Here is a 23,675-nt window from a genome sequence, read left to right as displayed (position 1 = left end):
TGTACAATATATCGAAGGGCCAAGAGGGAGCAACAAAAAGACCAAGAACAAAGTTCACGGATTGGAAAGGGCGTAAGACATGGATGCAAGCTTTATCATCTGTTGTTCAACGAAGAAGTAATAGAGGAAATAAAAGAAATGTTCGAGAGAGGGATTACAATTCAGGGTGAAAAGAGATCGATGATACGATTTGCTGATGACGTTGCTGTTCTTACTTGCCGTGAGAAAGAATTACAGACAATATTGAATGTAATGCCCAGTCTTCATAGCTCAGAATATGAAATTCAAAGAAAGACGATAGCATTAAGGAGCAACAGAAATGAAATTAGCACCACGTAGTGTAGTGCATGGTCTCCAATTCTGATTTTAAGTAGTGGTTTTCTCCTACCTTGGATGCAACATGCATGACATACGAAGCACGGATAATCTAAGTAGTAGACCAGCTTATGTATGAGTAAAGAGTGCATCGCTGGCCAGAATAAGTCTAGTACAGTTCGCACGGCGAGATCGCAGAGTTACCTCTGCGCGGTAGCTTCGGGCGCCTGCCACAACCAATCACTCAAGGCGATTTTGTTCACGCCTCTGTGGTAACGTCTTAGCGATGCGGAAGCCGTTTGCAGTTGGTGGCTGAAAGAGGCGAACAGCTCACGTCAGGGGGTCTCCTCTCGCCGTACTTAGTATAGTATAAGATATAGATCTGCATTTGAAAAATTGGTGCCTCACCATGTACATGTGGAGCACAGCATTGAATGTGTAAAAGGGGTGGATGGGAGTGGCGAGTGATTCCCTGGAGGAGGTGGAGAGGATGTAGGCAGGCAGTGATTGACGAAACAGCTCATTGATTCATTGATTCTATAGCACCGGTCATTGAGGAAGCTGCCGTAATGGCAAAATACTGCGTCGGCAGGCTGCAACCAGCGCCCTGAATGCAGCACCGGCCTGCTATCGCAGTTCGTATCGTTACATATGGAAGTGAATCGTGTAATGTCGGAAAAGAAAAGAATAGATCTAAGCGTCTGAGATGTGCTGTCACAAAAGGAGGCTCAAAATGAGGTGGGCTCGTAACTGACGTGTATGTGGAAAACAATAACCAGAACAAGTATCTTTTGTTTTTGTCAGTGGTCAGAAAACGTTTGGTCTGTAGACTATAGGTTTCGGTCAGCAGTGGCCATTTTCAGGTTTTCAGTGAAGCGTGGGACATGAAATACAATTAGGTGACAGACTGCAAATTAAAACAATAAAATATCCCATAATGAAAAATTATTATGCAGTGAACACATAGTGTGTTGTGGGGCGATCACTCTGTTGTAGAAATAATTCAAGAGCCAAGATCGCTTAAATACTGTTTACTGGATGACCGGTTTCAACAGACTAAAGGTGCCATCATCGGATCTGAATATAGCTTAAAATTTATAAACCATTTGGATATAACGAGTAAACAGTATTTAAGCGATCTTGGCTTTTGAATTATTTCTGAAAAATTATTACTCTCGCGTATGTGGAAACTTGCGCTTAAAATATGACGTGACACACCCGTTTCATAACATGTCCTAATATAATAAAGCCAATATGGCATCGTCACAAAATATACACAAAATTAGCTTAGCATCGTGGCACATATTTATATATGGTGTAAACGAGGCGACAGTGCCGAAGTAGGTCTGCCGTCAATATCGCTACTGTTCCTAACAAACTGCGATACAGTAGCCACTCCATATGTTTGTGTCGTAAGTTCTTATATGTCACTGGTGTAATTATAGACTTATTCGTCAATAGGATATTTGATTGTTTTCTGGAAATAGTCTTAAATGATTGATTATGTCACTTTATGCTCCTAACATGCTTTTTTTCGTCTTTAATTTCATTTTATAATTCGAAAATTAAGTTCAAATAATTTGAACGCTCGCTAAAACGCTCCATTCGAGTCATGTGATGCCTGTGACGTCACTGGCTAGCTCGCTACTCCTGCTGTCATAATGCTAATTCACAGTGATGTCTTGTTTTGGAATTAACGTTTAGGAAAATGAGTTACAAATGGTGTGTAGTACCATATTGTACAAATACATCTACAAAAACTCCTAAAAAGTAGTTTTTGAGTGTTCCAGAGAATGATAAGATGCGTAAAATGTGGTTGCACTGTACCAGCAAATTGCCGGCACGTCGGACAAGTTCACTAACTTAATTAAGAACGTGCTATACTGTGAAGTTAATATTAACTTATCTCCGAGATATGCTCTCCCACTATTATAACGAAGGATAGCGTCATTCAACAAAGTTAAGCACCTAGTGAAAACTATCGTTGTACCTAACTGCATCTCAGTTATTCGGGAGCTCAGATGCTGGAGCGGTAGACCGTCGAATTTCGTAAGACGATGTCCATATATCGCTGTTTCGAATCTAACCCGAAAGAACATTTTAACTTAAGTGTAAAACGACTCAAGACTCACCTCATGTGAAAATCAAATCACATTTAAAAAAACTTCACCACACCGATCAGAAACAGAATATTATTGTGTTTTCCTTGCCGTTTACATGCGCTTACGTTTGCAATCGTTGTTCACACTCTCACGTTCAGAAAGATATTTTCTAGTTAATGTAACCACACACTTTTTACTACTGTAGAAACTATTTTTTTTAATTTTCGTACTGTCTAGCTAGGATCCTTAATGTTTTAATTTTTGCAGTTACATCATCTTACATAAAGATGAAGCAAGTCTGTTTCAGATGCTGACGTTAGTTTGCACTCACAAACATCGCAGCCCTTACCTTTGTGTCACGTCAATGTTGTACATGCTTTATATCTCTCCGTATAACCTCATCGTCGTACATCTAGTTGTAATGTGGACGTATGGTTATATTTTCGCTACTAGCAATGCTTTCCAAAAAAGTGAATTGTTTGTTTGCAAAGTAAATGCATTTGACCCTCTGTTGTCCGCTACTAAGACTAATGTGAAGCTATGTATAAGACAGCCCAGGATCGAAACAACTGCTACAATCAGTTCTTGTTCGCTAAACAACTAAACTGTTTGCAGTAAAAGTACACAAGAACTTCGTAACTTCGGCTAACGCTACTATAACACAAGTACAGCTTCGTCTTGCTCCTAGCCTCTGACGTCACCGGAGCATCAGCCAGTAACAGAGCGTTTTCGATCACGTGACCGGAGCTTGATATTTAATTATTTTCAAGCTTTGATTAGGTAACAGACGTTTCGTGAGAATATTGACCGTTAATGCTATTTAAATGTTGTAATCAATCAGCATAACAACAATTCGAACCATTTTAACGTGGGAAAATAGCCTATTATAAAATTGTACTGAATGCAATAAAAAAAGTGTACAATAGATCAAGTCTGTAGCGGGCTTGCCAGACGTACACGTTATTACAGTGATAAAATGTGATAGTTAAAAGACGAATAAATTTGAATTTAAAATTGTTAAAAAGAAATAGTTAAGTGACAATATGTGATTCTGAGACGCTCTTGTGGTCATTTTAGAGCAAAACAGTGGGCAGTACTAGCGACCTGCCGCGGCTTCGCAAGGGTGGCAGTTAAGTACGTACGGCCGGACGACTTGTCTTGTGAAGCAGTGATAAATGAAACACCGCGACAAATGCATGATTGAACATACGAGTAAGCCCAGATGCTAGCTAAGCCTCCAGGTTGCGCTGTTGTATTATACCACGAACAGCAGCTGTGCAGTGCCAGCCGTGATCAGAACAGAGTGCTGCTAAGCTGCGAGTGGATTATGTAGGAGCTAAGCGGAAAATTGTTTGCGCTCATACGGAGGATGCTTCTGTAACAATGGAAGCCGAAGTGTTTTGTGTTTCAAAGAGGCATCGGGAAAACATCAAAAAAATGGTTCAAATGGCTGTGAGCACTATGGGACTCAACTGCTGAGGTCATTAGCCCCCTAGAACTTAGAACTAGTTAAACCTAACTAACCTAAGGACATCACAAACATCCATGCCCGAGGCAGGATTCGAACCTGCGACCGTAGCGGTCTTGCGGTTCCAGACTGCAGCGCCTTTAACCGCACGGCCACTGCGGCCGGCGGGAAAACACCACCCACTACGTGTTGTGTTCATAGAATGAAGGCTTCCACGACCGGCTGATATAGCTGCTGGTAAACCTTTCGGAGTCTGAGGTCGTGGTCCAAGAAACTCTTCTGTTCCTGAGGTTTCGACCAGGACTGCGCTGGACATCCTCAGAGGCGCTCCTCCGCCGAGTCTTGCCGACTGACCGGTCGGACGTCCGAGAGCGACATGTATACTATAGGAAAGGTGGCGTGGTCGAAGTAACGCGTGATGAGCAAAGATAATCCTTGTCTAAGATAAAATCGTCTAGCGATTCTGCAGAGCTCTGTTCATATGTCGCGAAGTTTCATTGCCTCCTCTTTCCCATTAAAATTAACTTCACTTCATTGTTTCCTGATTGAAGAGGATGCTCTGCTACATCTGATTTCTCTATTTTTCCTAGTCGGCAAAGACTTTTGTGCCCTTTTAGCCGTTTAGGTCCTCTTCTTAGTTACAATATAAACATCACTACACGTACACCGAATTTTGTATATGCCACATCTCGACTCCTACCTGTGAAGGATAAACGCCCTCCTCTGTCGACATGTGGCGCATACAAAATTCCGTGTACGTGTAGTGAAGTTTATATTGGAACTACGAAGAGGACCGTAAATACACGGCTCATCACGTGTTACTTCGACGACGCCCCCTTTCCTACGGTATATATGTGGCTCTCAAACGTCCAACCGGTCAGTCGACAAGGTTTAGTGGAGGAGCACCTCTGAGAATGTACAGCGCTGTCCTGGACGAAATGTCAGGAACAGAAAAGTTTCTTTGTCCACGATTCACATCCCGAAAGGTTTAGCAGCAGCTGTGTGTTGTGTGATCGTGGTAGACGCTCATTGAAGATGATTGCGACGGAAGGTAAGAGAACAATAGCTGCAAAAGTTACTGCAAAACTGAATGTCGCACTCGCGAACCCTGCCAGCATCAAAACAACATGAAGGGGGCTCCATAAGCTGGGAACTGCAGGACGAGCTAGTATTAAAAAACCACTGGTCAGTGACGCAAATGTCTTTAACAGGGAATAGTGGTGCCCAAGTCATAGGACGTGGTCTACGGAGCTACGTATGAAAGTAACTTGGTCGGATGAGCTTTTTGTTTCATACTGCATCCGGCTTCTCGCCTAGTTTACGTCCTAAAGTGAAAAATTGAAGAAGTTCGGTGACGATTTGGACAGCCATATCGTGACATTCCATGGGCCCTGTGGTTACTCTGCAAGGTCGCATTACTGCCAAGAATTATGTGACGAGTTTGGCTGATCGTGTACATCCCAAACGGTGATGCTGTGTTCCAGTACGACAGGGCCCATGTTCACACAGCTCGCATTGTTCAGTACTGCTTTTGTGAGGATGAGGATGAATTGTCGCGTCTCCCCGGCCCACCACAATCACCAGATGTCAATATTATTGAGTCTTTGTGGTCTAGTTGGGAGAAAATGGTGCGTGATCGCTATCCACTTCCATCATCGTTACCTGAGACTACCACTATTTTGCAGGAAGAATGGTATAAGGTTCCTTTGGAAAACATACAGTGTCTGTATTATCCATTGTGAGACGGCTATAAGTTGTTTTGAATGTCATCAGCTTCCCTACTCCGTATTAGCCATGGTAACCTGTTGTGTTTTTGATGTTTCCACATTTTTGTACAGTCCCTGTACACAGTCCTTCCTAGGGAATCAGTCGATCAGTTAGTGAAAATTGTGTGAAAATTCTTATAGTAGTTCCAGAGATTTACTTTCACATACAGACAGAAAAACGTGGAAGGGGCTTTTATTTATAATGTGTATTGATTGGTTAAGAGAGAAGAGGAGTTGTCGTAGAAGGTAAAAATTATAGGATGAAACAGAAATTGGAATACATACAAGAAATAGTTGTAGATGTTTGGTGGAGGTTATACTCTAAAGGCGCGTTTATACTGAGTTCGAAACATGTTCTGCGACACTGTTCGGGGCTAGTACTGGACTATCGATATTCGCAACATGTTGCCAACACAAAAGCAGTGTTCCACGGCCTTGTCGGTACAGTTCAAAGGAACACTCTTGTGGCCTGCTACCACTAAAAGCAGCTACGCAGGGATACTGTTGCTTGTTTTCTTGCCGTGTGTTTATTACGATATGCAGTGGTGGACAAAAAGCAAATTTTACTATCGTATCTCATTCTATGAGGCAGAGAAGTACCTCTGGTATGTTGGAAGTTGTAGTTATAAAAATCTTAAACAGAAAAGTGACTCCCTGCATATAACTGCTGCGTTACTTGAGATCAGCAGTAGTAACGTACATAAACAATTAAGTCTGTCATTTCTCAGTACCGCAACAATACTAAGAGGAATAACAGGAGGATTCGTTATCTGACTTTGGAATAACGTATCATCAGCAAGATACGTGAGCTGCCGCCCAGCGAAACGACAGTGACAAAAGTTTACGACGGTTTCTATGACGCAGGAATGAAGGTATGTGGGATGTCGCAGGGGGTTCATCAACTGCAGGTTCCTCTGTCACATTCAGAGTATGAGTGACATTGGGGCTGAAGAAATTTTTATTATTGAAAATGACAATTTCGATTAATTTTAATATGAAAATAAAAATAAATTTATGTTCAGTTAAATATATGCTCGAGTGCTATTAACGTAACTGAATTGCGTTTAAATAACCCTTCAGTCCTTCAATCAAAGCCTCACAAACTGCAGGAAGTGCTTGACAGATGACAGGCTTTGAAATGTGGGATAAATATCCGAGGCTCTGATAGGAATCCAATGTTGCCAAAAAAAAAGGAAAAAAACAAGATCAGAGGGCGACATTCTGAAGTCAGGAAAACCAACTCGCACAGCATGTCATTCTTGACATTTCTTCTATAGCATGTTTTTGTGCAGCAACAACGACTGCGTCGTTTTCTACGTCTGCTTATTTCGTCGAATATTATTAACGCAGCACGACATATCATTAATTTTTCCTCTTCACTTGTCATAACGTAGCTCTTGATGCGAATACATGATATGAAATGTTTGCTACCCGTTCAGCGTAGCAGACGATGCGAATACACACGCAGAAATGTGTGTTTCCTAGTTTCTAAAGTCAGTGTAAGTGCGTCTTATGGTAAGAGATTGGCACAGGAGACGAAATCGTGAAATCAGCTTCGAACCACGCGGAAGACTTACTAGAAAAATAGATAGGACATTGTACGGTACATTCATTATCAGGGAGACGTACACTCCCTTCCGTGGCATCAGCCGTTGCGTAAGCAGTACAGCCGTGACGTGTTTGCGGAACACTTAAGGGTGCGAGTGGCGGTCAAAGAGCGCGGACAGCGGGGCCACCCGGGCAGGGCCGGGGCTGCACAGCTGTGGCCAGCAATCTGCGGCGAGCGCGCATCTATTATTCATGGGCCGGAGGCTGCAGGCTGCGAGCCGCGGGCTGCGGACCGCAGTCCAGCGTGGCCCTGGGCCGCTAATTAAAAGCGCGGCCGGCGGGAGGAGGGGGGGCCCCACCATGGCAGGTGGCGCCTCGGCGCCCGGCCCGGCCCGACACCTCGCCTCCTAGCTGGCCGCAAGTGCAGGCAGCAGCGACGCGTCCCGAAATCTAACGTTTTTCACCTCGTTTCACATCATATTTCGTAGTTGAAGACGTAACGGGGACTGATGACCGTAGATGTTAAGTCAAATAAAAAAAAGACGTAACACACTTTAGTGTGGTTGCACAAGAACCAGAGTTGCCAAATTCGAATCGACACGGTGGGAAAACTCATCAGTATTCCTGAATGACTTGGCTCAGACGTGTAAACCTGTTCGTCATGTTTCGAGGAGCGAGGCCTTTGCGTGTGTCGTCCATTGGATGGGGAAGGAGGGCATCTGAGAATTTCTCGAAGGGAGGCGCTGCTGCAGTTAAAGCGCTGGATTTTCAATCGGCAGGAGCGCGGCTTGAACCGGAATCCACCCACAAATACAAATTGTCCGGAAATTCCCGTTATAAACGTCTAGACTTGTAGAGGCGAGTGAGTACATAATATTTTGAAAAGGAACCCTTGTCCGGAAATTTCATCCAACTACGCTACAGAGCGTTAAATTTAGAGGCACCGGCACCTGTAAATGTATGTATAGACAGGTTAATTCCGAGATGTTGTTACAAACCTTTTAGCATGATAGAGAAGCATAAATGTATCAATTGAAGGTAAGGCTCCCTGCACCGGAAACGAGCGAGTCGAAAGTTATAAACGGAAACCGATTTGAGACCTCTGATTTAAATACATATACTGGTACCGTTGTTCCTAAGATTGTAAGGTAGGCAACTTTCAAAGATGGTCGTTGTTGTTGTTGTTGTTGTTGTTGTTGTGGTCTTCAGTCCTGAGACTGGTTTGATGCAGCTCTCCATGCTACTCTATCCTGTGCAAGCTTCTTCATCTCCCAGTACCTGCTGCAGCCTACATCCTTCTGAATCTGCTTAGTGTATTCATCTCTTGGTCTCCCTCTACGACTTTTACCCTCCACGCTGCCCTCCAATACTAAATTGATCCCTTGATGCCTCAGAAAATGTCCTACTAACCGGTCCCTTCTTCTTGTCAAGTTGTGCCACAAACTCCTCCCCAATTCTATTCAATACCTCCTCATTAGTTATGTGATCTACCCATCTAATCTTCAGCATTCTTCTGCAGCACCACATTTGGAAAGCTTCTATTCTCTTCTTGTCTAAACTATTTATCGTCCATGTTTCACTTCCATACATGGCCACACTCCATACAAATACTTTCAGAAACGACTTCATGACACTTAAATCTATACTCGATGTTAACAAATTTCTCTTCTTCAGAAACGCTTTCCTTGCCATTGCCAGTCTACATTTGATATCCTCTCTACTTCGACCATCATCAGTTATTTTGCTCCTTTACTACTTTAAGTGTCTCATTTCGTAATCTAATTCCCTCAGCATCACCCGATGCACCAAAAAAGAAAAAGGTGTAATAAACGTGGGTTGTAAAATGCATATCATTAGAGGTATGAGCACTTGTTCAGTAGAGGAGATGTGTTTCACTCTAGCGAAGATGAACAAGTGCTCATAGCTCTTCAGGTAGGTATTTCAGAGCCCGTGTTCAGTAAACTTTTTTTCCTTGTTGTGGTGCATGTTCCCACCTCTTATAGTTTCCTATGCTCCACTCTTAGCAACAACAGTACCAGTACATGCGTTCCACAGGCCGAGGTATCAGAAAGGTTTTCGTTTATAACTTTCGACTCTGTCGTTTCCGCTACAGAGCCCCTTACCTCCAACTGACACATTTACCCTTCTTCATCATGTTAGAAAGTTTGCAACGTCAACACGGAATCATCCTGTATATGCATACATTTACGGGCGGTGGCCCCTATAACTTTCGCCCTCTGTAGCGTCGTTCGATGACGTTTCAGGACATCGATTGCTGCTCAAAATATTATTCACTCACTCTCCTCTACAAGTATGACCCCCGCATCATAAAATACAGCCTGTGGCTTAACACCGACACTGCAGAAACGGTAGCGTGGTTTCCGCAGTGGTGGGATTGAATCACAGCATGTATTTGTGATCTGATGATCGCCGGTGCCTCCCGAAACCGGCCATTTTCTCAGAAACAAATGTCATTGCGCTAGAAAATAAGTTATTTTCAAAACATTCCATCACGTGGTCTATAACTTCACAGAAATGTCGTTCTTTCCGTAAACATTTAGATTTATTTTCGATTTCCCTAAATTGTTTGGTACTTAGAACACAGCGAATTTCCTTCTGCGTCATTCAGTATTAAAAGCTTGTGATGCAACTCTAATTACCTCGTCGTGGACGGGACGTTTAACACCGATCTTGATTGTGAAGTAGTTGGCTGTGCACCCGAGTAGCTTTTTATAGTTTCTGTTCCTTTGGTTTTGTACACATCTGTAACTACACAGACACTACATGTTGTAAGCTGTCATCATAGTCATCAAGAGCGTACCTCTGATCTGCTCTGCTAGTTTTCGCGATTACTTACAGTATAATTTTGAGATTTCATGACAGCTGCTACTATTCAATTTCCATGACTTGTTCTCACTTCCTTGTAATTATTACAGAATACTTGTGTCTGGTGATGCAGGATGTAAATTAAGTGTGCAAAGATTTTCTCTTCACGATGTGATAGAGGGGGGAGGAAGAGGACGCGCAGGGTCATCTGTCGTCCCCTGCCCTTCGATAGAGACGCCCTTGATACTCACGCATACGAAATTGATGCACACTGCCTCACTACGCTCCTCGAACAACAGGGTTGTTAACTGAGTATATCAGTATGTCGTTTGAGTGCAGATGGGAATGGATCACAGCACTCGGGTAACAACTAATGACTACGTTAATATCCTGCTTGCAGCGAGGTCAACATAAACTAGTAACTTTCTCAGTGCTAAAAACTTCGCTGCAGATCGTTTCAAGAAATCAGTTTAAGAATCTAGCCGACACACCGCCTAAATATATTTCGGGAATTACCGACAACAAAGAATACCAACTGGTGGGCATGATATCTCAATGAAAATCGATTTACAACTGAGCTTGTATATCTACCATCGGATTAATTGTTTATACGATCGCAAAATGGGATTAATACTGACTAGATGGAGGATCTCGAGTGACATGTTGTCGTTCACCACGACATGCCTGCTGTTTTTAACGCTTCCTATTATTATTTAACCTCTACATCTATACTCTGCAAGCCATCTTGCAGTGTGTGACGGAGATGTACCAGTGTCACTTTCACCCCTCCACCCCCTCCCCTCCCGCCCTTTCCCTTTCGTGTTCCAGTCGCGAAAGGTTCGCGAGGAGAACGTTCTTGGTAAACCTCCGTGTCATCTCGAATTTTACATCCAGGGTCTCTTCGAGAGATACATATAGGAGGAAGCAATATATTGGTTGAATCTTCCGGGAACGTGCGCTCTCAGAAGTTTGACGGTAAGTATCACCATGGTGCAGAACGCCTCTCTCGCAGCGTCTGCAACTGGAACTGGCTGAACATCTCTCTGACGCTTTTGCGCTTTCTGAATGAACCTACAACGAAACGAGCTGCTCTTCTTTGGATCTTCTCTGTTTCCTCTATCAATCCTATCTGGTACGGATTCCAAACTGGCGAGCAGTGTTTAAGTATTGGTCGAACAAGTGTTTTATAAGCTACTTCTTGAGCATTCTTCCAATGAACCTGCCTTATCAGAGAGTAGTTTTATGTGGTTCGTTCCACTTTAAACTGCCTCGTACGCATAGTTCTAGAGATTTTACGGGTGTGAGTGCTTCCAGTGATTGTTCTGCAATCGTGTAATAACACAATAATGGGTCTTTCTCCCTATTTATGCGAAGTACGCTACGTGTGTTTATGTTGAGGGTCAACAGCCAATACCTGCACCAAACGTCGATCCTTTGCAGGTCTTCCTGCATTTCGCTACAATTTTCTAGCGATGCCACTCGTCTGTATATAGCAGCAGCATCTGCGAAATGCCTCATGGAACTTCAGACGATATCCACAAGGTCATTTTATGTATTGTATTTTGAAAAGCAATTGGTGCTATAAGACTCCCTTGGGGTACACCCGAAGGTCCTTTTCGCCTGAAGATTTATCTCCGTTGAGGTATGGAGTGCTGTATTCTATTTGCTAGAAACTCTTCAGTCGAGTGACACAGTTGGTCTGATATTCCGTAAGCTCGTATTTTGTTCATTAGGCGGCAGTGCGTAACTCTGTCGAACACCTTCCAAAAGTGAAAGAACACGGTATGAACCTGTTCGACGGTGATGGGTTCTCTCAAATGGAAGCAGTTTCTGCCATACTGCCGTACTGCATTAATTCACAACTCAATTCAGTCATAATATATTTGATATGCACTCACCCTGCTTAATCTTTATCCCAGTTTCCCTTTAATCGTGGTATAAGCCACGATGACAGATCGTAATTTACAAAATAATACTTCAATTTCTATTCGCGCTATCAAGATACTGACTACGTTTAACCATTTACTCTCTGAACTTGAGTGTTGTAATGAAACGAACAAATTCCACACCCACGGCGTCTGTAACTTACATCTCTGGCCTCGGAGGCATTAAATTTCATTTTCAAAAAGTCATTTAATTCGGTATTCACAAACCCGATGGTTTTAAACGTCTCCTCGAGGCAACGCACTTGACGCGTGAGCTTTCCAGAAAGCCGACCACACGAGACTCCCTGTACAAAGAATTGCCCAAGCACTTCCAGCTTTGTCCAAAGCACTCAACAATGTAATGACATGCATCCCACGCCAGAAGTTTCCAGCAAAGTGTTTAGTATCCGCAGCAACCGTACATTTTACAAATTGTTCCTTGGTAGCCAACATCATTAGCCATTGAAACTTCCTGGCAGATTGAAACTGTGTGCCGGACCGAGACTCGAACTCGGGACCTTTGCCTTTCTCGGGCAAGTGCTCTACCAACTGAGCTACCCGAGCACGACCCACGCCCCGTTTCATATCAGCGCACACTCCGCTGCAGAGTGAAAATCTCATTCTGTAAACATCCCTCAGGCTGTGGCTAAGCCATGTCTCCGCAATATCCTTTCTTTCAGGAGTGCTAGTTCTGGAAGGTTCGCAGGAGAGCTTCTGTAAAGTTTGGAAGGTAGGAGACGAGGTACTGACAGAATTAAAGCTGCGAGGACGGGGCGTGAGTCGTGCTTGGGTAGTTCAGTTGGTAGAGCACTTGCCCGCGAAAGGCAAAGGTCCCGAGTTCGAGTCTCGGTCCGGCACACAGTTTTAATCTGCCAGGGAGTTTCATATCAGCGTACACTCCGCTGCAGAGTGAAAATCTCATTCTGGAATCATTAGCCATTCTTTCTCCAAATTCTAATAATAATTTTAATAAAAAAGTGAATTATAAACCTAGCTGGACATACGAAAACAGTCACGTTGGGAAAATATTGAATCACAATAATCGTATTTCCTTCAAGATTTAACTGAGAGCTTCCATAATAGTGCAAGACAGTAGTTAACAAGTTTTGGGAAGTTACCCGTTGTACAAGTATGTAGTCATTCAGAAATGACTATTTATTCACATCACGCAAGTTCCCTTTCTTTACTAAAAAGAAGTAGCTAAGTGCTTTAAAGTTCCAGAACTTCGATGCGTTTTATCCGGACCATATTTATTTAGTGTTGCAGGTTGTAGAAAACATGTTCTCGTATGTCTCAGCCAGCTGATGAAAACTTTCACAGTTAAAGATGCTATCGATGAGATAACAGAACAACGGTGATAAATCACTATTCTCATTGAGGAACACGCCGTTTGGAAACTGAAAATGGAGAGAAATGTTATACGTTTTCCCTAAACTGGTTTTGGCGTATTTCCGTACAATTTAAGGCTAGAATAAGGCTTTTTATACGGTTACTCCTTTTCAGACCACTTAAGTATGAAAATTCTTCTTGTTTGTGTGACATGACGAGTAGCTTCTGTCTCTACAGAATCTAATAATATTCAGATCGCACCAGGGTGGCAAAGTGTGTACGACTGAGGATGTCGCTCTTGAAACTGTTCACTGATCCCACGTTTCTAGGTATTCCACATACATTCTATTCCTGTGTACCTTTACGATAAATGCGATTGTTGTAGCGACGTGGTATTGACATGCCCACACTGTTTAATACTTTCGTATATCTCCAGCCTGTAATACTGCCAAAGAAAGCCCTGCACTTTCTCGAAAAGTGTAACAAGTTTCTGGATGTGTGGCTCCCACACTACTGTAGTCGCTTGTACTATAAGCTGCTTTACTAACGCTGCGTAGAGCCGCTTTTTCAAACTGTTGTATCTTTTATTTAAAACTATTAAGAGAGAAAATTCTGCTAGTATATCAGTTAACATGACGAGATATTCTCTTCTTGATTTATACGTTTCAGTAAACGTATGCAACAGATCTTCAACCCCAACTGCTGAACCTGGCGTGAAACGTAAAAGATTACACGCTGATGGGCAAAAACCATATGACCCTGCTTAATAGCGTCCAACATTTGGAACCAATATAGCAGTATGGATTGGACAAGCTGTTGCCAGATTTCCAGAGGTATGTGGCACCAGACGCCTACGCGCAGACCGCTCAATTCCCGTAAATTACTGACCGATTGTTTGTGGACGCGGAGGTGTCGCTCTATAGCCTGCGAGATGTGTTCCACCGGGCTCAAGACAGGTGAATTTTGTGGTCAAGAGATCGAGATGAGTTAACTATCGTGTTCCGCAAACCACTCTGGCGCAAAAATTATGGCCCTGTAACACGGACTGTTATCCTGCTGAAAGATGCCGCCGCCGTCCGAGAAGTAATCAAGCGTGAGGGGATGCAGGTGGTACGCAACAATGTTCACATAGTTCACAGCTGTTATGGTACCTTCGGTTACTACCATAGGTTCCAAGGAAGAACAGGTGAGTGTACCCCATAGCTCTATAGTGCTCCCACCGTCTGTCGTTAGTGGCGCGGTGCGTGTTCCGAACAGCCGTTCACCTTCATGGCGTCGTGTCCGCAAACCGCCGTCGATCTGGTCTGAAGAGGAACGTGATTCATCCGACCAGACGACATGATTCCATTGAAGCACGGTCCAGTCTCGATGATGGCGTGCCCGCTGTAACAGTAAATGACAACGTCGTTGTGTCAACATGAAAAAACACAGGGGTCGTCTGCCGCCGAGCAACTGAGTGAGCTGAACAGCTACGAAACACGTGTGTACGCACCAGTGTTGTAATCTCTTGCCACATCTGCCGCAGATCGCCTCCTATCCCCACCTTATAGAGGGGTCAAGCCTCGCACCTCCAAGTTCTGTGACGAGGCGTGCACTTCCAGCACTTTGTAACTGAGACAGTGACGGAGAAATAGGGGGGAAAATGTAGTGGAGACACGAGGCACGAGTACACACCAAAGCGCCGAGTCGAAATTCAAATACGTCTCGGCTACTTGGTCCGAACAGCCGGAGGCGAAAGTGGCAAAAGCGCCAAACTTGGAGAAATTTTTACTATCTTATCTCTTAACTATGATTCCTCATGTGCGATACCCAAGTTCATTGTGTAAAAGGCCTGCAGTTTTCACGTATTGTTCATTGCGGGAATGATTGTTTTCTATTTTCCTGAAACCGAGTGAAGAACTGCTTTGGTTAAGACACTGGACTCGCTTTCGAGAGAATTCGTGGGCTGATTCCTCGACTGGCTATACAGATCTAAGTTTTCCACTGTTTTATTGTCTTAAAAATTGATTGCTGGAATGAATCCTTTACAGAAGACACGGCCGATTTCGTTTTCCGTGGCATGTGCTCCGAGTCTTCCACGAAACGGTGAACTTTAATTTTACACCCCCCCCCCCCCCATTTTTTATTTTTTGAATAACTGTAATGTGACTGCAACCTGGACACATTACGGAGGAGCGGGACCGTGGAAACGTGTTCGCCGCGTCAGCAGCCGTAACATCTCCGTGTTACGGCGCCATTAAGCCGCAAGTCGTCATATCGGGGGAAGTGGCAGCGATTTCTGTCGCCCGCCGATAAAACCTGACTGTTCGATTACACTGTTGTGCGGAGGCCAATCTGCGCGCGCTCTTCTCCCTACACAGATGGTTTTCCGTCCTGTAGCTTCTCGCTGGGACGTCGATAGAATATTTAAGTTCTGTCACGGAATGAGCCACTGCCTTCATTATCATTAGCGCGCTACCGAGTTTAGAGGAACTCGAGATGTTTTGACACATCTTGATGGATGGATCGATGGATGGATGAGCTGATATGTTGAGGATGTACGTTGATTCCCCCATTTTGAGCATGGGGGTAGAGCCTCTAGCCTTGAAATCGGTAGGAAAAAGTACAGTCGTTTTATATACACTCCTGGAAATTGAAATAAGAACACCGTGAATTCATTGTCCCAGGAAGGGGAAACTTTATTGACACAGTCCTGGGGTCAGATACATCACATGATCACACTGACAGAACCACAGGCACATAGACACAGGCAACAGAGCATGCACAATGTCGGCACTAGTACAGTGTATATCCACCTTTCGCAGCAATGCAGGCTGCTATTCTCCCATGGAGACGATCGTAGAGATGCTGGATGTAGTCCTGTGTAACGGCTTGCCATGCCATTTCCACCTGGCGCCTCAGTTGGACCAGCGTTCGTGCTGGACGTGCAGACCGCGTGAGACGACGCTTCATCCAGTCCCAAACATGCTCAATGGGGGACAGATCCGGAGATCTTGCTGGCCAGGGTAGTTGACTTACACCTTCTAGAGCACGTTGGGTGGCACGGGATACATGCGGACGTGCATTGTCCTGTTGGAACAGCAAGTTCCCTTGCCGGTCTAGGAATGGTAGAACGATGGGTTCGATGACGGTTTGGATGTACCGTGCACTATTCAGTGTCCCCTCGACGATCACCAGTGGTGTACGGCCAGTGTAGGAGATCGCTCCCCACACCATGATGCCGGGTGTTGGCCCTGTGTGCCTCGGTCGTATGCAGTCCTGATTGTGGCGCTCACCTGCACGGCGCCAAACACGCATACGACCATCATTGGCACCAAGGCAGAAGCGACTCTCATCGCTGAAGACGACACGTCTCCATTCGTCCCTCCATTCACGCCTGTCGCGACACCACTGGAGGCGGGCTGCACGATGTTGGGGCGTGAGCGGAAGACGGCCTAACGGTGTGCAGGACCGTAGCCCAGCTTCATGGAGACGGTTGCGAATGGTCCTCGCCGATACCCCAGGAGCAACAGTGTCCCTAATTTGCTGGGAAGTGGCGGTGCGGTCCCCTACGGCACTGCGTAGGATCCTACGGTCTTGGCGTGCATCCGTGCGTCGCTGCGGTCCGGTCCCAGGTCGACGGGCACGTGCACCTTCCGCCGACCACTGGCGACAACATCGATGTACTGTGGAGACCTCACGCCCCACGTGTTGAGCAATTCGGCGGTACGTCCACCCGGCCTCCCGCATGCCCACTATACGCCCTCGCTCAAAGTCCGTCAACTGCACATACGGTTCACGTCCACGCTGTCGCGGCATGCTACCAGTGTTAAAGACTGCGATGGAGCTCCGTATGCCACGGCAAACTGGCTGACACTGACGGCGGCGGTGCACAAATGCTGCGCAGCTAGCGCCATTCGACGGCCAACACCGCGGTTCCTGGTGTGTCCGCTGTGCCGTGCGTGTGATCATTGCTTGTACAGCCCTCTCGCAGTGTCCGGAGCAAGTATGGTGGGTCTAACACACCGGTGTCAATGTGTTCTTTTTTCCATTTCCAGGAGTGTAGAAATAAGAAGGGAATAAACAGTATTTATTTTCCGATGTGACAGTTTTAGTAGTCGACGTCTCCTCGTTCTCCAGCACAGTGAAAGCTACAACACGCAATGGCGCTTTCCTGCATTGCTCATCAAGCCCTCGGAGTCTCGAAGATAAAATTCTTGTAGAACAGCTATAAATTGATTTATAGAACAACGCAAATCATGTACACTACACAGATTTCCAAGTGACGTGGCTTTTTTTCCACAACTATTAGCACCACAAACACTGTGTTGACCAGATTCTGTCTCACACCGAATGTTTTTATTCAAGTGGATACCTCCGCCTCTGCACTTCACTATACAGAGGCGTGGCATTAACATCATAATCACTGTTTGAAGATGCGATCCTTTTTAAACACAATGTTTGCAGAACACACTTGCTGTATATTATGTAAACAGTAACCGCATTCGAGTTTTCCACACAGTCACCGGGTTGATTAAAAAATGGTTCAAATGGCTCATCAGTCCCCTAGAACTTAGAACTGCTTAAACCTAACTAACCTAAGGGCATCATACACATCCATGCCCGAGGCAGGATTCGAACCTGCGACCGTAGCGGTCTCGCGGTTCCAGACTGTAGCGCCTAGAACCGCTCGGCCACTCCGGCCGGCGGTTGATTAAACACCAGTTGCATAACGCATCACTAGTTCGAAGTTAACACCATCCATCAGTTTAAAAGAATTGATACAGTCGCTACTTGAGAAAAGAACGTCCTACAGTCAAAATATTTCCACAGAAATGCACAACTATTCGCGTTTTCTCAAGATACACCGCTTAGGTGTTGTGTTAGTGCTAGCTGGTGCAAGACTGAAAATTTTCGTTGGCGTCTGACTACGTAAAGAGTGGCAATTGAACATACTGCCGTCTCAGAAACTACACTCCTGGAAATTGAAATAAGAACACCGTGAATTCATTGTCCCAGGAAGGGGAAACTTTTTTGACACATTCCTGGGGTCAGATACATCACATGATCACACTGACAGAACCACAGGCACATAGACACAGGCAACAGAGCATGCACAATGTCGGCACTAGTACAGTGTATATCCACCTTTCGCAGCAATGCAGGCTGCTATTCTTCCATGGAGACGATCGTAGAGATGCTGGATGTAGTCCTGTGGAACGGCTTGCCATGCCATTTCCACCTGGCGCCTCAGTTGGACCAGCGTTCGTGCTGGACGTGCAGACCGCGTGAGACGACGCTTCATCCAGTCCCAAACATGCTCAATGGGGGACAGATCCGGAGATCTTGCTGGACAGGGTAGTTGACTTACACCTTCTAGAGCACGTTGGGTGGCACGGGATACATGCGGACGTGCATTGTCCTGTTGGAACAGCAAGTTCCCTTGCCGGTCTAGGAATGGTAGAACGATGGGTTCGATGACGGTTTGGATGCACCGTGCACTATTCAGTGTCCCCTCGACGATCACCAGTGGTGTACGGCCAGTGTAGGAGATCGCTCCCCACACCATGATGCCGGGTGTTGGCCCTGTGTGCCTCGGTCGTATGCAGTCCTGATTGTGGCGCTCACCTGCACGGCGCCAAACACGCATACGACCATCATTGGCACCAAGGCAGAAGCGACTCTCATCGCTGAAGACGACACGTCTCCATTCGTCCCTCCATTCACGCCTGTCGCGACACCACTGGAGGCGGGCTGCACGATGTTGGGGCGTGAGCGGAAGACGGCCTAACGGTGTGCGGGACCGTAGCCCAGCTTCATGGAGACGGTTGCGAATGGTCCTCGCCGATACCCCAGGAGCAACAGTGTCCCTAATTTGCTGGGAAGTGGCGGTGCGGTCCCCTACGGCACTGCGTAGGATCCTACGGTCTTGGCGTGCATCCGTGCGTCGCTGCGGTCCGGTCCCAGGTCGACGGGCACGTGCAGCTTCCGCCGACCACTGGCGACAACATCGATGTACTGTGGAGACCTCACGCCCCACGTGTTGAGCAATTCGGCGGTACGTCCACCCGGCCTCCCGCATGCCCACTATACGCCCTCGCTCAAAGTCCGTCAACTGCACATACGGTTCACGTCCACGCTGTCGCGGCATGCTACCAGTGTTAAAGACTGCGATGGAGCTCCGTATGCCACGGCAAACTGGCTGACACTGACGGCGGCGGTGCACAAATGCTGCGCAGCTAGCGCCATTCGACGGCCAACACCGCGGTTCCTGGTGTGTCCGCTGTGCCGTGCGTGTGATCATTGCTTGTACAGCCCTCTCGCAGTGTCCGGAGCAAGTATGGTGGGTCTGACACACCGGTGTCAATGTGTTCTTTTTTCCATTTCCAGGAGTGTATATAATCATTTGAAAACTGGCTAGGTTAGTTTGCTAGGTTAGATTTTTCTGGTTGATGTGGACTGTAAATATTAACAGTAAGTCGGTTTATAATAAATGTGGTCGTTTAGGAAATTAGAACACTTTATGAAACAAGGTTTTGCATCCGCATTGGGAATACCCCATTTATGGGGCCCAGCTCCATATTCAGAGTTGCCGTATATTATGCAAAAATCTTAATTGATAGCTTACTCAATTAATAAAGTGTGTCAGCTGACGTACAAAATCCAGACCAACAAAGGTATAAAGGTATAACAGCAAATGGCGGAATCTAACAAGCACAGAGGCAAAATCTGCAAAGGAAAACGTAATTGGTTACAAATTTTAATATTAATTGTCTCGTAAGTTAATTCGTTCCACAATAATGGAAGTACGTTACTGAAAAGTCGGAATGCCTGTCTTAGTCATGAGTGGTGTCACTATATCCATAAATACATATTATTTCACACGAGAATTGCAAAGTCGTACTGTACTAAATTATTCGATGGTTCATATCTTTTAATTAACTAGGGTTCCAGTAAAACTAGATACATTATAGCAATTATGACACTGATAATACCACCTTGAGTAATGGTTCCAGAGGGGGAAAAGCGTAGTTAACGTTTAGAAATAAGAACACTTACCACATGCATATTACTTAGAAAATGTATGTAAATTGAAAAGTAAGTAAAGAAAAAAAACAGAGGAGCTGAGAGACAACAGCTTGCTTTGTTTAAAACATTTCAAATGATAACACTACCGCTGTTTGACTGTGGATTTTTATTATTACCTAAACTGGAAAGGAATCTGACTTAAAACTGCTGAAATGTGGATATGGTGGAAAATGACAAGAAACAGCTGTACGCAAAGAAAGCCAACCTGCAGGTCCTAAGGGAAGGAGACGAAGAGAGAAGATTATTAAAGGAAATCGTAAAGAGAAAAATAACATTTCTTGAACATGTCATCGGATACCTCACCTTTTCTAGTAATATTTGTGAAGGGAAAATGCTGGGAGAGAAATGAAGAGGACTGCCTAGGATGAAGTATTGGGAAGATATCCAGAAGAGGGTAGGATGTGACAATTACACGGAAGTGAAACGAATAGTCATTGGTAGAAGAGAGGTTGGATCGAGCATTTAGAAATCCCGGATCCCCTGCCATGCGGGTGTGAAGACTGGTACGGGGTACGCTCAGACTTGTGAGCCCAACAAAGGAGCGGCTTCAGGGTCAAGTAACCTAACAACGACCGGGACAGCAAGGTACTGATCCCCCCCTGTACAGCATTCAAATTACAGATTGTGTCGAGTGGCCGTCTACGATCAACGCGCGGAACTCTATCTATAAAGTAACCGCGGAATTAGTCCGGTGTGGCATTTAGTTCGAGAGTATTTATTTTCGGTTGCAAAGAAACACACAGAATAATCCGAAGAAAACGACGCACCACGAAAGAATTATCCGAATGGGTCGGAAATCAGTAGATACAAGGTACATTCACAGACAAACAAATAATTACGAGTACAGAAAAATTGTTCGAGCGGAAGAGCTCCACAAATTGAGCAAGTTAATAACGACTTGGTCACCTCCGGCCATTATGCACGGAGTTATTCGGCTTGGCATTGATCGATAGAATTGTTGGATGTCCTCCTGAGGGAGATCATACCAAATTCTGTCCAATTGGCGCGTTAAATCGTCGAAATCATGAGATGACTGGAGGTCCCTGCCCATATTGCTCCAAAGGTTCTCACCAGGGGACAGATCTGGCGATCTTGCAGGCCAAGGTTGGATTTTGCAAGAACGAAGACAAGCGGTAGACACTGTCGACGTATGCGGACGAGCATTAACTTGCTGAAATGTAATCCCAGGATGGCTAGCCATGAAGGACAACGAAACAGGGCATAGGATATCATCGACGTTCCGCTGTGCTGTAAGGATGACGGGGCCTGCTGTGAATGATACGGCACCCCAGACAATCACTCCGGTTGTTGGGCCACGTGGTGGGCGACAGTGGAGCTGGTATCGCACCACTGTCCGAGTCATCTCCAGACACGTCTTCGCCTTCGAATCCCGTTGATTGGACTAGAATTGTCTTCAATGATGACTCGTTTCGAACTGAGCCACGACGCATCTCAGGACATCCAACAACACTATCAATCAATGCCAAACCGAATAACTTCTTGCATAAGGGCCGGAGGTCACCAAGTCGTTATTAACTTGTTCAATTTGTGAAGCTCTTTCCCTTGAATAAATCATCCAGTTCACTGAAATCTTTAGCAGTCGTTCGCCTGTACATGCACATCACATCTACCGATTTCCGTCCCATCCGAATAATTCCTTCGTTGCGCGTCTTATTTTTCAGTAGAGTATATCCTGAGTAAAACTTCAGTTGCTGTTGCAGTATATCGCAGAAGTGACACGAAAACAGATTTAAGTGCCTGAAACTGGCAACTCGATACCCGCAGAAAAAACTGACATTTGTTACGAGATTTATGCTGAAATACCGCTCGACTGGTAGAGCAGATTAGAAACTAAGCCGCTTATCGGAGCGATTATACGTCATAAAAACAAAGCTGTTGACAGGCGCGTTCTTTTCAGGGTTTAGTGGGAGGCAAACTGCATCTGCCTGCGATATGTTGCGGAACCGTCGCCACGCCAGGGGAGCTTTCTGAGTGCGCGCAGCAGCATTGCCATTGTGTGCCGCGGCAGTCGACTGTCGACACTCTGCCGGACCCCCCGCCGTCGCGCTGACGTGACAGCCGAAGGCGCCTAAAATCACACACAGTCAGTGAGCGGGGATTTTTGTGCAGGAAGAACTTAAATTTGAGCATAAACTTACACACTGGGCGCGGCCCCATACCCGTTTTTTTTTTCTTAAATACACCTGACAAAAAATCCTCAGACAACGGCGTCACTGGATGCGGACATGGAGGTGCATGTGCTCAGCACACTGCTCTCGCGGCCGTATGTCGGTTTACGAGACCGGAGCCGCTACATCCCCATCAAGTAGCTCCTGAATTGGCCCCACAAGGGCTGTTTGCACCATGCTTGCCAACAGCGCTCGGCAGACCGGACGGTCAGCCATCCAAATGCTAGCGAAGCCCGACAGCGCTTAACTTCGGTAATCTGACGGGAACCGGTGTTACCACTGCGCTAAGGCTGTTAAATTGGGGCTATAAAAAGAACTGCCTAACTTAAAAAATAATTACATTCGTAGTACTTACCTTTGATCCATTGTTTGTACATAAATATTTATGTTTTGATATAAAAGAAATAATTTACTGATTGAGGTTTCTGAAACTCAAACTGAATCAGTTTCAGAAAATCCTTATATATTGGGTGGTCTGATCCTCAATATATATCGGCAATTACAAAACGCAATGAAAATAGGATCACAGATCAGCTGCATTACATTGGGAAGATGAGGACACGCATAGGCTACTCATTGCCAAGCTCCGCTCAACCAGGTCCGACTACGACACGGAAGGATCGCCACATTCTGTCACACGCAAATCATAACACCTTCACATCTGTGCGTGCCATCTGACAAGAAGTAATGGACCCCTGAAATATTCTTTGTCATCTACACCATTGGTCGGAGGCAGGCAGCAGCCGCACTGTGAAACTACCAGCCTCTGTTTAGGCTGCCGCTGACACCACAACCACAGCGGAGTGGTGCCGTGACTGGAAAGCATGGGCTGCTGATCAGTGGCGTCGCGTTGCGTTTAACAATGAATCTCGGTTCTGCTCAACTCCACATGACCATCTCCAAATCGTGAGGACAAAATTAACTACAGCGCTCGTGGAGGAATGTAAACAATCATTGTTCCCGCGCTCCACAAGCTAATGGAACGGGAAAAGATCCTAATAACTGGTGCAATGGGCGAATATGGCGGCTTCCTGGGGAGATGTTCCATTCTTCCAGTCAATGTCTTGGTGTTACTTCTCTCATCATGGTGTGGATAGCCGTCGGATGAGACTTAACGTCACAACTGGTAGCGATTGGGG

General features: G+C 45.4%; 1 protein-coding gene and 1 non-coding gene across 3 annotated transcripts in view; one reads left to right on the top strand and one right to left on the bottom strand.

Moving 5' to 3' along the window:
- LOC126483710 (E3 ubiquitin-protein ligase MIB1-like) overlaps positions 1-23,675 on the top strand; it is a 469,781-nt gene that overhangs the window by 201,253 nt on the left and 244,853 nt on the right. The gene's annotated exons all lie outside the window — the stretch shown is intronic.
- Trnas-aga (transfer RNA serine (anticodon AGA)) lies at positions 12,441-12,515 on the bottom strand. The gene has a single exon. It is a non-coding gene; the product is annotated as a tRNA-Ser (tRNA).

The sequence above is a fragment of the Schistocerca serialis genome, chromosome 6 (genome assembly GCF_023864345.2).
Source record: "Schistocerca serialis cubense isolate TAMUIC-IGC-003099 chromosome 6, iqSchSeri2.2, whole genome shotgun sequence".
Taxonomy (NCBI): domain Eukaryota; kingdom Metazoa; phylum Arthropoda; class Insecta; order Orthoptera; family Acrididae; genus Schistocerca; species Schistocerca serialis.
The sequence above is the reverse complement of the archived record's forward strand: the minus strand, read 5'-3'. Positions and strand labels throughout refer to the sequence as shown.